This window comes from Rhipicephalus sanguineus, chromosome 9 (genome assembly GCF_013339695.2).
Source record: "Rhipicephalus sanguineus isolate Rsan-2018 chromosome 9, BIME_Rsan_1.4, whole genome shotgun sequence".
NCBI classification, from domain to species: Eukaryota; Metazoa; Arthropoda; class Arachnida; order Ixodida; family Ixodidae; genus Rhipicephalus; species Rhipicephalus sanguineus.
In genome coordinates this window covers 59,714,643-59,727,054 of record NC_051184.2, presented here as the reverse complement: position 1 = coordinate 59,727,054, position 12,412 = coordinate 59,714,643, and positions in this window count along the sequence as shown.

Sequence of the window (12,412 nt, the reverse complement as noted above, 5' to 3'; positions counted from 1 at the left end):
GACAAACTAGACTTCAACAAATAGCAACTTATACGGTAATAAACGGATGAACGCTAGTCGCATTAGGTTACGTATTTATTCAAGCAGCTTTTCAACATAACGGGGGTTTTGAAACCTGACCAAGGCCACAGATGACCCACCACTCGATGACCGTGAACACTACACGCGTCGGGTGGATGAACCACTCGCAGGAGTGCCCATCACAAAGCGAGCATTCCGAAATTCCGCCCTCCGCAATTTTATTGCGACATGCTTCAAAAAGACAAATCACGCCACCCACAACAGGCTAGAGAGAATACAGCGACCACGTATCAATGTGGCAGACTTTACCCCAAATACTCACGTAACCAGCTCGGGAAGCCCACGAACACTGAAACGCTAGTGATTGCAACAAAGCGTGAGCGTCAAAAGAATGCTAAAACAGGAGGCTGCGATAAAGGGACGTTCATCCCGAAGTGCCTGCTACGATTCAGCGCCACAATCGTTATCGTTTTATTGCGTTAGAAGTTATGCGGGCACTCGAGGTGCATCTTTACCATCGCCGCCGCCGTCATGTTCTGTATAAAGTCCGAATCGATAACATCGCTAACCCGAATCTATAACGCTTGCAGGAGAACAGAAATTCGTCATTTCATGAAGCTTCGGAAAACAATAGATTTTTTGTGATGGACTTGTTCCGAGACGCACGCACTGCTGGCGCACTGAGGAGCACGCTATTTTCTAGTTACGTTTACGTGATCAAGCCCTCTCTCGACCAAATGCATGCGTTTTGAAAACTTTTTTTACTGTTCTGTCGTTTCAAGCCTAAAGAAGACAGCAAATGAATCTGGGTAACTTAACTGCGGCGCCGTCAAATGCTTGTTTCATGATGGACGAGCCCAGCTCGTCTTCGGTAGGGATAGGGTTAAGAGAATATCGTGCGTCCGATGGTACATAATTAGAAAATAAAAACTCGCTCACATAAAGTTACGCCGTTTCAGCCTTAATTTGAAAATCGGCGTAGAATACATTTTTAATAGTTATTGCCAATCAAGTTTTATATTATCGATATTAAGCCTCCATATAATGACTTACAGTGTACAGCGCCAGATGACGCTGATTAGATTGGGGAAAAATCCAAGAACATCGATGACACCAGGCGGTCAATCTTTCTCCAAGACCCCTCTCTACGACGTGTGACATATAGTACATATTGTGGTTTCGGCACATTGCCATAGTAGTTTCATTTCAATTTGTAGCATTATTTGGCGAGTTCTTACGAATATTGTGCCGGTTTGTGCCGGTCCGTCTGTGGCAGGAAGAAAATTGTAGTCCGCTCCAGGAGAGGGTTGCTTTCGCCCCCTTTCGACCAGCTGTGAAGGGAAGGCAAGCTTGTGAACGCGGGTCGATTTCACAGATAATGAAATACGGGGCCCCTAATCAGCCTGGTATTGACGTTTTTATTGCGATAGCATTTATATGGACACTCTCGACTGGTTTTTGCCGTCGCCGTCATGTCCCATATAAAGTCCAAATTGATAAGAACCCCGCGCACATCGTATGGTCTACCGCGGATAAAAGCGCGCTAGCGGGGGTGACGAACGTGGCTGAAGCAGAGATCAAACTAGCCGGCCTATCTCCGTCGCTCGGAGGGCGCATGCGATAACACCACCCCACACGGGAGGCGTGCCGTCGAAGCAAAGAGGAAACGCCCCATCCGTATTGAACGAGCATAAAAAGACGCAAGGGGGGGGAGGGGTAGCTGGAGCAGCAATTTTGAACTTTGATTCTAAGGGTGCGGCGGCGATCGCTGGCGTGCGCGCTGTCTCGGCAGCCATCAGCGGACGGTTCGTATACCCTTCTACGTGCTGCGCTCTCAACTCGAAGAAACCGTGCGGAAAGAACATCGCTCCCTGAGGCGGCCGTTGCCTCGTACACCAGCGTTTTGTAGAGTTACGTCAGATCGGATCCAAAAGAGGTAGCTGCCAGCCTCACTTCGTATGACATTACAATTTGTTGCTATCGCATTCAATGCTTCGCCCTAGCGGTGAAACTTGCTTTTTTCACGTACAAGAGTAGGGTGGGCTCGTTTAGCCACTTTACGTGCCCGGTTAATAGATAAGCTGAATAGATAAACATATTTGCGTATTTGTTTAGCGCCCATAGACCAGTACTATGCGTACTGAAGCGAATCACCACGAAGAAGTGCAACAGGCGCATAAAAAAAGAGAGAGATAGAAGACTACCTGTGCACACAAAATGAGGAATACGAGAGCTCCTGACGTCTTAAGCATTCACAACTTCGAATCATGCGTCTTTCCATCGAACATTTGTTTCCAGAAAATTCATGTTAAGATATAAAGAGGAAAGACTGCCGCTGCTCTAGTTACACCAACAAGAATACCAAGAGTACTGCGCCTCTTTCCGCTACATCTGACAAATTTATATACTGAACCGATGGACGCTTGTTTCCAGTTATTGTAAAAACACATCACTGGGTTATCTTGAAGCACGTTCGAACTCTTAGGATCGTCACGCTCTCGCGATGTTAACAAGAAGGCACTGACAGCACGCGCAGGGTTAAGCCAAAAGGGTTAACAGGAACACACTGTGTTAGACTGGAAGAAAAGGATCGCCGCACTTACACCCTCTGGAGATGGTTAAACAGTGAAGCTAAAAGGGGCGGCGCCTGCGTTTATCACTGTGCTTATCACGAAGCCATACCACTTCGTGAAAGTGGCTGACCAGTGAGGCTGCGTAGCACACGGCACACTAGTGGCACTGAATTTTGATAAAAGGCACAGAATGTCCCCTTTGGAATGTTGGCGTATGCCGCTTTAAAGTTTTCCATTTAGGCAGCATGCGTTCTTTTTGCCGCGACATCCATCGTCTTGCCTGGCTTGCCGCATGCTCTAGGCGTTTCGCACACGATATTGAGGAGCCACAGCATGGGTATTTTTACCACGTTCTCTGTTTCGCGACACTTTAGTAGTGGTCCGGTGGTGAGCAGAAAGGATTCTCCAATTTCTACTGCGCATAGCGGCGCTAGGGGCAGCAGCCTACAGGCACCCGTTATACCTCGGCATTTAAAGATTCGCAGTAAAATTGCAGGCAAATAAAGTCGTATTCGTTATCGATTCTTTAGAATCTGCAGCGTTACTAAGGCAGCGTTCTGTATAATTATATCGCTAATGTGTGCTCGCGCGTCGCTATGCCTAAGCCTTAACCACTGTCTTGTTTCCCGGTGTTTCCTTCGATTCGCCCAGTTTCATGCACCGCTACACACACGCGCACGCGCGCGCGTTTTGGTGATTAGTTATGAACTCGCCCTACACATAACCTTGCAATCTGAGTTTGTTAAAGTGGACAGTCAATGTTAGTACTTTCTTAAGAAGTGCTGCCGTAAAGTGTGAAGCGTGAGCAATCTGGACTTCATGGCGTTCCTCAGGCCGACACAATTCAATGCAAATCTTCAATACAAGCTCATCTGCCAATGTCTTCGATCACTTGGCAGCTCCCGCCCGACATCACCAAGTACCGTCGAGCTGCGGTTTTCTCAGCCACATGTCACACGCGGCCGCACGAACTGTGCAGCCGCCTATTTTCAGCAACACAACAGCACTGGCGCGGACGAAGCTGTGTGTCCATATACAAGGGCGTGTCACAGTGCAGTAGCGCAGCTATTTCTCAAGCTATGACGCACGACTACAAGACACGGCACTGCGCATGCGCGTCCTTGTCTTTTACGGATGCTGCCCCTACGCTACTCGGTGCTCTTTCTTTATAAGACTGCGTAGTATTCTAAGAGGTGGTCCTTTGTTACCCTTGTCGATGGGGATAAAATTCACTTGAGGCGGCAGTTTCGCATAGAGAAGACGGTTATTAGAGTTTGCTGTGTGAAACAAGTTTCCTTAGTCTAAGAAGATATATGCAAATTGCGGCCGCCAGAAACGCCCGTCCGCTTACTTGGCAACATCTATAGTTTAAGCGCTCTTAGATAAGAGCGCTTAAACTGTGCGCTAGGCGTGATATTGACTCTTTGAAACTTTTGCACTCTTATGCTCATTCATTATGTCGGCTATCTAATGATAATTACATCGTGTATGCTAATGCTCTTGCAACTAGACGTGGTCACAATCTTAACAGAAGGCCATTCTTCGCACGTACTAATATGTTCAATTACAGTTTTTGTCCGAAAATTATTGTCTACTGGAACGATCTTCCCGGTTCTGTTCGTGAAATGAATATGTCAGATTTTTTGGAGGCACTTGAATGACATTGTTGTCCTTTTTTTTCCATTTATGTACCCGGTTGTGCTCAAGAGATGGCGATATTTGTTCTGAAGAAGAACTTGTTGTGATGTTACTGTTATTCTTTCCTATTGTATGTACCCCACTCCTGCAATAGCCCTGCATTGGGCTGCAGTATTTGAAAATAAATAAATAATAAATAAGAATGATACGTTTATGGATCGCAATATTTTATTTCTTTCAGAACCATGTGAATTAAGAACTCGTCAGCATTTTATTACGGTTTTAAAAGGTATGAACTTGAGTTTGTTGGCATGGCTTCATAACAGGAAGCATGCAGCGCAGGCAAATGGGACAAATGCTTTGTCCTGTCAGTCTTCCTTGTCCCATTGCCCTCGCTGTTTCCTGTAATTATTAACCTTTGAGATGGAAGGAATATTGAGGGGAAATAGTGCACACATGGTACACGGCCCAACATACTTCTGCTTCAAAAATGCATAACTGTAGAGAAACTACATCGGGTGCACTTAAGCTCTGTGGACATCGACATTGTAAAAATTAGAAAAAGCGCCATCTTGTTTTGACAGCAAAGTAGCCTCATCGTATTTGTCTCTGATGCTGTCTTCGCGAAGCTTACGGTTTGTCCGCTACGTGAAAATTGGAAGAAATGTTATTATGGCCGCTTTCCGCTGAGTTTTTGCCGTGTACGGTGAGTATTGGAATGCAGCTGGTGAAATCAAGTTCTGCTGAAGCATTTCATTCACCTCGTTACGCAATTCGCATTGTCTTACGCTTTGTTTTAATTTTGCTATTGTACCACACTATATTGCATCTGCTAACGCGATTCCTTGTCCGGACATGACACCTGTATAGGTTCTTTACTGCAAAAGCTGTTAATAGAACACAACAGCAGCTTAACTTGGAGCGTAATTAGTCCGCTGCCGCTGCCGCCGGTGTCCGTAACCATAATTGTGGGAAATACAAAAGAGAAAAAAAAGAGTATTCAGGATCGGATGGAATTTCCAGCCAAGACTCCCGCACGGACGGCAAGAATTATACAACAGAGCCACGCCGATGCTTGGAGCTCCTTTGCAAAATCACCCTATGCATATATATGGGAAGGAATCACGTTAACATACGTAATATTGTCACGTGCTACAGGTGGACTTGAACTAGGAAATACTGCACCGGCAGAGAGACGCACACAAGAATGGGAAGATGACTGCCAACACAACAACAACAACTCAGAGCAAGAGCGCGCACTGTCCCAGAACATATTCTTCCGTTCTTGTGGATTCTTGGCTCCCGCTCGCCGTACCTGTCATGTTGGGCAGGTGGCATTACTCCCGCTCTTAAAAAAAAGAAACAGGCATCCTTCCGATGCTCTGCAAGTGAATATGCAAAGACGAAAAAGAGCAAACCAGCAGAAAGTACGCACAGACAAAAACAAAGCAACAAGGTCAAGTCGCACTACCGCGTGAAATACGACTTCAGTCGTACAACGTGCACAATCTCTGTGGGGTGCTTTCGACGCCGGGGCGACGAGGCTCCATCGGGGACAACATCGTAGTTCACGTTACTAACGCTTCGCAACACCTTGTAGGGTCCAAAGTAGCGACTGAGCAGTTTTTGAGAAAACCCTTGGCGGCGAACTGGAGTCCACACCCAAACTTGATCGCCTGCATGGTATTCAACTTCTCGATGGCGAGAATTGTAGCGGCGTGCATCTGCAATCTGCTGTGTGATGTGCAGGCGCGCTAACTGGCGAGCTTCTTGAGCGTACTGTGTGAGTTGGACGGCGTCAGCTGTCAGCAAAGCGTCGCTATCGTGTGGAAGCATAGCATCCAACATAGTCTGGACCTCACGTCCATAGACAAGGCGGAAAGGCGTGAATCGTGTAGTTTCCTGGATGGCAGTGTTGTACGCGAATGTGACGTACGGTAGGACCTGGTCCCACGTCTTATGCCGGGCATCAACCTACATGGATAACATATCGGCGATGGTTTTGTTCAGTCGCTCTGTCAAGCCGTTGGTTTGCGATGACTCGTGTAGCTAAGCTTGAATACGTCGTCAATGAGCTGGGCCGTGAAAGCTGGTCCTCTGTCTGTAATTACCCACGACGGGGCGCCATGTCGAAGAACGATCTGGTCTATAAAAAACTGGGCAACGTCTGAAGCCGTAGCGGGCTGTAGTGCCCTTGTCTCGGTGTATTTCGTCAAATAATCTGTGGCAACTACGATCCACTTGATCCCAGCAGATGACAACAGAAAGGGGCCCAGCAAATCCATTCCTATTTGGTCGAACGGCGCCCTAGGTGGTGTCATCGGCTGCAGAGGGCCCGCGGGCTTCAATGGCGGGGATTTGCGGCGTTGACATTCACGGCAGCTTTTTACGTACTGCTTAACAGATGCGGAAAGCTTGGGCCGGTAGTACGCTTGTCGAACTCTGGCGAGAGTTCGAGGGGAACCTTAGTGACCAGATGTAGGCTCGTCGTGGCAGGCGAGAAGTATGTCGTCACGAATGTCAGTGGGTACGACTAGAAGGGAGGCCTTCTCGTAGCCCTTCGTGTTTTTCTTATACAGAAGACCACCTCGCAGGCAGAACGACGACAGACTTCGAGAAAGACGTCGAGGTATGGGAGAGTTGCGCCCTTCGAGGTTTTCGATGATTGCGCGGATTTCGGCGTCCTCGCGCTGTCGTGTAATCAGATTCGTTGTATTAAGGGCCCCAAGGAAGCCGCTGTAATCCTCGACGTCGTGGTCATAAGCTTCGACAGGTGCACGGGACAATGAAACGGCATCTTCGTGCTTGCGGCCTGATTTGTAAACGATAGTGAAATCGAATTCCTGCAGACGAAGACTCCATCGTGCTAGTCGTCCGCACGGGTCACGTAGGTTGGCTAACCAGCACAACGAATGATGGTCGGTCACTACCTTGAAGTGGCGTCCGTAAAGGTAAGGCCGAAATTTCATTGTGGCCCACACAACCGCGAGGCACTCTTTCTCTGACGTGGAGTAGTTTACCTCGGCGCGGGAGAGAGTGCGGCTGGCGTAAGCTATCACTCGCTCCACGCCCTCTTGTTGTTGGACGAAGACGGCACCAAGACCCACGTTGCTGGCGTCAGTATGAATCTCAGTATCGGCATCCTGATCAAAATAAGCGAGAACTGGTGGTGTCTGCAAACGATCCCGTAGCTCAGGGAAAGCCGCGTTCTGCTCTTCATTCCAGGTGAACGGTATATCTTCACTAGTGAGGCGTGTCAGAGGCTCCGCAATCCTACAAAAAATGGCGATGAAGCGGCGATAGTACGCGTAATGTCCCGTACAGAGACGTACTGTTCTCTTGTCACAGGGAACAGGAAACGAGGCTAAGGAGGTGCTCTTGTCAGGATCAGGTCGAACACCATCCGCGCTCACAACATGGCCGAGAAACTTAAGTTCTTTGTAGCCAAAGTGGCATTTTTCTGGCTTTAGCGTGAGGTTAGCAGTGCGGAGCGCTTCCAGTACAGTCTGCAGACGCTTCAGGTGCTCCTCAAAGGTCACAGAAAACACGACGACGTCATCCAGATAAACTAGGCAAGTGTGCCACTTTAGACCGGTAAGAACAGTGTCCATCATTCTCTGGAATGTGGCAGGTGCAGAACATAGGCCGAAGGGAAGTACATTGAATTCATACAGGCCATCCGGTGTAACAAAGGCAGTTTTTTCGCGATCTCGTTCATCAACTTCAATCTGCCAGTACCCGTTTTTCAAGTCTATAGATGAAAAATAATTGGCCCGCCGCAGTCTGTCGAGTGAATCAACGATGCGGGGCAGTGGATATACGTCTTTTTTAGTCACGCTGTTAAGCTTTCTGTAGTCCATGCAGAAACGCAGCGTTCCGTCTTTTTTCTTTACGAGAACGACCGGCGAGGACCAGGGACTCTTGGAAGGTTGGATAACGTCATCTTGCAGCATCTCTTCGACTTGTGCATTGATAGCATCACGTTCCTTTGCCGAAACGCGGTAAGGCTGTTGTTTTATGGGCGAGGCGTCAGTGTACGTATTTATTTGGTGTTTGGTGATGGGCGTCTGAAGAACCTTCGAGGTGGACGCGAAGCACTCTTTGAATTCAAGTAACAGTTCACGCATAGCTGTCTGTTGTTGCTCCGAGAGGGTCGAATCAATATCAACCTTGGAGAGTGACGAAGTCACGTCTCTTGATGTCGGTTGAAGCCCATCGTCCACCGATGTAGACGTGAAACATTCGGCAACGTCTGCGACAGGGTAGGCAAAAGCGATGGAAGTGTGACGAAAAAGGTGCCGGTACTCATTACTGAAAAGGGAGAGAGAGAGCTCTTTATTGAAATGCAGAGAATTTAGCCGGCGTGTGTAAATTCGCTGACTTGCTACTCTGCGTGGGGAAGGGGATTGGGGACTGAAAGACACAAAGAGAGAGAGAGATATAGAAAAAAATATAAAAAGTTAAAATAGAATAAAAAAGAGGTAAAAACACAAACTGAGTTTTTTGTATCTTGGGCGGGGACGTGTGCTGACAGTGACATTACGTGCTCTCAAGGTGTCATTAAAGTTTGTCGAGCTGACCGATGCTCTCTAAATATCTGAAGAGTAGTTGCATCGCTTGTCTCTGTTGCGTGGCGCGGGGTAAAGCGCCCAAGACACAGTCAATTGAGAAAGTTCTTTCGGTCAGCATATGCATGCAATGTTCATAGAGCGCACGCTCTTCGGCATACGCTCGGCACTCCAACAAAATATGCTCGACAGTTTCATATAGAGCCACAGTTATTACAGTACGGACTTTCGGTTTGAAACCGAAGCGGTGGCCGTCGACTGTTTCCATAAGCACTTGTTTAGTCCGAGACGATGGCTCAGAAGTTATCAAGGTGTTCGAGGAATTCTGCATGGGAGTCTTGTTCTTAGATGTGGGTCGGATAGAAATACGCAGGAAGCCTTAATGATGTGTCGAAAGGGTTCCAGAGCCTCTTGTTTTCTTCGGAAGCAAGTCTCTTAGCCAGCTGGGAAGCATCAGATTTAGTGAAATAGGTTCGCCTATAATTCGGTTTTGAAGTCCTTTGCGTGCCGCTTCATCCGCTTTTTCGTTGGCCAGAATACCGCAATGAGCTGGTATCCACTGAAATGTGATAAAGTGCCTGTGGTAACAGCCAAGTGGTGTAAGTACGCTATATCAAATGAAATCGGATGATGATTTGTTTCTTTAAGAGGTTGAACAGTATCTGAAGAGCTGCCTTGGAGTCGGTGAGGACCACCCATCGGTTCGGCGTTTGACGTAGAATATAGAGGACAGCTTCTTTGATGCCATGAAGTTCTGCTGTCGTCGAGGATGTCCTCCTCTGTAGCCGATAAGATAGCATTTGTCTTGTGGAGGGGACATAGAGGCCATAGGATGAGTCTCCTGAGTGGTGGAGGCGTCAGTATAAATATGAGTGTGCTGGGTATAGTGCTCGGCTAAGTAGAGGAGAGTAGTCTGCAGCAGTGCGGTCTGTGAGATGCGTCTCTTTGCTCGTTGATGCCTGGCACAAATGGTTTTATATCAAGAGGCGAAAGTGTCCAAGGAGGAAATCTCGGAGGCATTGTTGCAGTGGCTGTCGAATAGCAGTAAGTTGCAGCTTTTTCACGGCTTGTCCGAATGCAGAATTGCTGTGGGTAAGATGTGCGCGGTACAGAAATTCTTCTTCCCTTGTATGAGATGTCGAAAATGAGTGCGCATGGGTTTCTTGAGTAGCGATAACTTCTAGCGGAAGACATCCTGCTTCCGCTACAGTTCCCGAGGTTGATGAGCTCTTCGGGAGGCCTAGACAGATTCGTAGGCAATTGTTTCGTGCGGCTTCTAAAGTTCTCTTGTTTGCTGGTGATAATCGGTGAAGCACGGTAGGCAATAGCGCAAGGTACCTTCAATGTACGCTTTCTCAAGTAGTACCATTGAGCGCAATTGCACCCCCATCGTGTCCCCGCCATGAATTTGAAGAGTTGGCAACTATCCTCGCTCGAAGTTTCTTCACCTGAGGAGACCAGGAAAGATTTCTGTCGATGACTATTCCAAGAAATCGCTGAGACCGTACACAGGGTCAGCGGCCGTCCACCGAGGAGGAGCGGATACTTGGTCATTTTCTTTCTTGTGAAAGCGATGGCTGTGCTCTTTTCTGGAGAAAAGTGTAGACCTCGGGGAGCCAAATACGTGGAGAGGTTCCGTAATGCTTTTTGAAGGCGTTGTTTGGTGATGTACCGCGAAGTTGAAGCGCTCCAGATACAGATATCATCGGCGTAAATCGTGATATGCACTCCTCGCGGCAATATCTTGTTATATGTATCAGGGTGAGGTTGAAAAGTAGCGGACTGAGCACAGCACCCTGGGGTACGCCCTTCTCTACTGAGTAGAACTGTGTGGGACCGTTTGGAGTGCTCATATATATCTTCCTTTCTTTTAGGTAGCTCTCAATCCATTTGTACAACCTTCCTCCGAGGCAAGGCTGTCCATGGCTGCAAGAATGGCATGGTGAAAGACTGAGTCAAAAGCTGCTTTGATGTCTAGGAAGGCAGCTATCGGTATGCGTCCAGCAAAGAGGCCCTCTTCAAGTGAAGAGACGAGGGTGATGGCATTGTCGATAGCTGCCCTCCCTTGGCGGAACCCGTTCATTTCTTGGGGAAATTGTCGTGGCTTCTAAGAACCATGTCACTCGTTTATGAATCATTCTCCATAAGCTTGCCAACACAACTCAGCAGGGCGACGGGCCGGAAAGGAGACGTAGCTTGTTGGCTGTTTACCAGGTTTCAAAATGGGCACTATTTTCGCGAGTTTCCATTCTGCAGGGACCTCGCCAGACAGCCATGAAGAATTATAATATTCCAGAAGTCGTAGGCGGGAGGTGTGGGGTAGTTTTGCAATGGCTTCGTAGCTTATTTCGTCATGGCCGGGTGATGTGTGCCTGTTCGATTCACTGATAGCAGTGTTCAGTTCTTCAATTGTAAAAGGCAAGTCCAATGCTGGCACTGCCGCTCGTGAGTTATCAGGCTGATTGGCTGCGGAAGAGGTCCAAGGCAGTGAAGTGCTTCTGAAGCAGTGCGCAGTATCCTTCTGAGAGTTCTTTGAGGGATTTTCTTTCGTGGAAAGAGAGTGCGGCGAAAGGGTGAAGCTGTTGGAGTGCGTGTGCATGCCTCTAAAGACCTTCCAGATTTTAGCTACCGGTTGACGAACATCCAGCGTGGAGCAAAAGTCACGCCATCTTGCCAGCTACGTTTATCAGGGAAACGTCGGATATGACGCTGTGTCCGTCGGCAGGCTCGAAGGTCTTCAAGACACTTTGTGCGCAATACTTTCCTTTCAGCTCGGCCTGCGAATGGCACACAGTTTTTCAAACTCCTCGTCGTTGACGGAAATCTGTCATTCTTAGATGAAACTCGTGTGCATTCTCTTAGGCAATGAGCCATTGTAGAAAGTAATTCCGTCGTGCCTTGGTGCAGCAGTGATCCTTTGCTAGCGGCGTCTTTGTATGCATCCCAATCTGTAAATCTTGTAACTACCCTATTGCAAAAAACCAGCGCCGTTCCAGTACCCCCAGCGTGATGCCAGTACGTTTTTTGGCGCTGGACCGCGCTGGGAACACTGGTATACGCTCGAATTCACTGGGACCCGCTGGAAAGCATGGGAAAGAGCTGGGTCCCACTGGTAGGCGCACTGGATTTGCCGCTGTGACGCTGGCGCTCACTGGGAAGCGCTGGAGACGCTGGAATCTCACTGGCGTGCGCTGGCACATACTGGAGCCTGCACTGTTCTGCCAGTGGCCGCGCGCTGCTTTCAGTATCGTGCGCGGCGGAATGCTTTGGGTATCGTTGAATATCGAATGTCTGATCGATGGTACCGATAGATGCTATCCTAACGGGTCCCAAACATGTGTCACAAATTCTAGCTTGGCAGAGAAAGACGAGGAGATGCGCGCTATTTTCATGATATACGTGATATGATATACATGTGAAATCACGGTCACTTTAAATGTTTCCCTGCGAATGTGGGAAAACAGATATGTTAATAACACAAAAAGCAGCACTGATCATTTTACTTTCTACCACGCGTTTTTTACTCATGCACTGCCAATAACGTCGGCGTTCTTTTTTTTTTTTTTTTGCGGAGCACGTAGCAGCAATGAATACATTTCGTGCATGCCACTC